Source organism: Orycteropus afer, unplaced genomic scaffold (assembly GCF_000298275.1).
Source record: "Orycteropus afer afer isolate SDZICR_OR568_19922 unplaced genomic scaffold, OryAfe1.0 scaffold00899, whole genome shotgun sequence".
Lineage (NCBI taxonomy): Eukaryota > Metazoa > Chordata > Mammalia > Tubulidentata > Orycteropodidae > Orycteropus > Orycteropus afer.
In genome coordinates this window covers 49,886-52,869 of record NW_006922486.1, presented here as the reverse complement: position 1 = coordinate 52,869, position 2,984 = coordinate 49,886, and positions in this window count along the sequence as shown.

Below are 2,984 nucleotides of genomic sequence, written 5' to 3'. Positions count from 1 at the left end.
GGTTGTCAATTTTATTCATCTTTTCAAAAAACCTACTTCTAGTCTTTTTAATTTTTTTCTATTTTCTGGTTCATTTATTTCTTTTCAAATCTTTATTATTGCCTTTGTTCTGGGGACTGTAGGCTGTTCTTGCTATTCTTTTTATAATTGCTGGGGATGTTGGTTTAAGGGGTTGATTTTGGCTCTTTCTTCTTTTTTGATGTGTGCCTTTATTGCTGTAAATTGCCTCTGATCACTTTTGTTTTGTTCCAAAGATTTTGGTATGTTGTGTTTTCATTCTCATCTGATTCAAGGAATATTTCATTTTCATTTTTTATTTCATCTATTACCCAGTCATTATTAAGGAGGGTGTTGTTCAGTTTCCATCTGTTACCTCTTTTTCCATTGATCTTCCTATTGTTGATTTCTAAATTGATAGCATTGCTATCTGAGAAGATGGTTTGCAGTATTTCAATGTTTTTAAATTTATTAGGCTTGCTTTATGGCCTAACATATGGTCTATCATGGAGAATGTTCCATATGCATTGGAAAATAATGTATATTGTTCTGTTTTTGGGTGAACTGTATTGTAGATGTACATAAGGTCTAATTGATGGAGTGCATTTTTTAGTTTTTCTGCATCTTTGCTGTTTTTCTTTCCAGTTGTTCTATTTTTCATTGAAAGTTATGTATTAAAATCTCCTACTACAACTGTGGAGTCACTTATTTCTCTTTTCAATTCTGTCAAAGTCCACTTTATGTATTTTGGGGCTCATTCATTGGCTCCATAGATATTTATTTTGGTTAATCTTGTTGTTTAGTGGTTGATCATTTAATCATTATATAATGTCTTTCCTTGTCTCATATTGTAGTTTTTGTCTTAAAATCAATTTGATCAGAAATTAATATTGCCACTCCTGCTCTGTTTCAGGTGCCATTTGTTTCATATATCTTTTTCTAACCTTTGATTTTAGTTTATTTTTGCCTTTGTCTCTAAGGTGTGTCTCTTGTAGACAGCATATTAATGGGTTATGTTTTCTTATCCAGTCTGAAACTCTCCATCTCTTAAGTGCTGCATTTAATTCATTGAGATTTAGTGTAGTTATCAACAAATATTAATTTGCTGCTGTCATTTTGTTATGCATTTCTTCATGGTGTTCTTGGTTTCTTTGTGCCATATAATTTTCTATGCTGATTTGGCTTATGAATCATGTTATCATTTTCTTCATTGCCTTTTTATTTATTTATTTTATTATTTGCTAAATATTTGTTAAATATTTGTGTTTGTCTTCTTTTTATTGTGGTCTGAAGGTTTATTATTTTTCTTTGACGTTGCCCTGTGATTTATAATTTGATCCCCAATTTTAGAATAGTCCATTCTCTCTTGCAACTTTCTTGACTTCCTCACCATTTTGATGTTTTGTGACTATGCTATTTTTTTCCTCTTTTTGTTTTTTAGCTGTCCTCATTTGCTAATTGATGTCTCTGATTACCTGTATTCAATCTTTTAACCTCATTTTACTTCTCATACTTCCATAACTGGGATAGTTTCTGAGTTATGAAATCATATGTATTAATATTCAGTTGTTTTCCATTACTGGTTCTTTGTTCAGAGGACTCCCTTTAGCAGCTCTTGAATGGTTGTTCTGGTTTTAACAAATCCCCTTAATTTCTGCTTATCTGGAAATCTTTTAATTTCGCATCATAATTGAGGGAAAATTTTGTTGAGTATGTAATTCTTTGTTGGAAATGTTTCTCTTTCAGGGTTTTATATATACCATTCCATTGCCTTCTCACTTGCATGGTTTCTGCTTAGAAACCAGAGCTTAGTCTTTTATAGGTAACTTGCTTTTTTTTTCCATATTGCTTTCAGAATTCTTTCTTTATTTTGATTTTGGTGAGTTTGATAATGATACATTTTTTGTGATTTTCTTTTGGGGTCCATCTTGTCTGGGGTTTGCTGGACTTCCTGAGTGTATATATTCTCATCTTTCATCATATCAGGGAATTTCTCTTCCAGGAAATCTTGAATAATTTTTCTGAATACTTGTCTTTTCCTTTATTGAATTCCAATTACATGTAGTTTATTCCTTTTGATGGTATCCCACATGAAACAGGCTTTCTTAATTTTGTTTTGATCTTTTTTTCTGATTGATCCCTTTCCAAAGAAGTAATCTGGTATTTGTCTTCCATCTCACTAATTCTCTCTTCCATTTATTTGATTTTAGTCTTTTGCCTTTCCAATGTGTTATCTATTTTTCAAAATTTAGTATTAATCTTCTATATTTCTATCATTAGATTTTGTATCATTTCTAGTTTTTCTTTTTTCTTTTCTTTTTATTTTTCTTTTTATTATTATTTTTTTTTTGTCATTTTGTTCTTGTATTGTCTTCCAAAGTTGTTCTAGGGTTCTGTCTGTGTTTTCCTTAATTTTGTCAGTGTTTTCCTTGATCTGTCTCTCAATCTGTTGAACATACCAAAATATAATTCTTTTGAATTCCTTATTAGGTAGTTCTAATGCTGCTTTTTCTTCAGGGATGTGTTCTGGGTTTGTATCCTGCTCCTTTGATTCTACTGTTTTATTTTGCTCCTTTATGTGCACTGTGATCATCTGTTGTCTCTGAGATATTGTGGCATTGTTGTATTTATATTTAATTGGTGATTGTATATTGGAGTGAGTCACCCCATATTTATTTATTTGATTTATCTGAGTAAGCAGGATACTGTATTACTGTGTTCCTGTTTGATAGTTGGCAGCACTTATGCACTCACCACCTCTCTCCTGGTGTTTGGGATAGAGAATAAGAGTGGCTGCACTGGTGTGTGTTAACTGGGAAGAGCAGTTAAGGGTGTGTCAGACTCGTCTTGGTGGTCATTTGTCATTAGTAAATTGGTGGAGAAGGAAGTGGTGGCTCTCATTCAGTAAGTGGAGCTGCAGGAGGTGCTGGTGTGGTTGGGTTATATAGCCACTGTTGCTGTCTCCCACTCGGTTAGACAAAAATCAC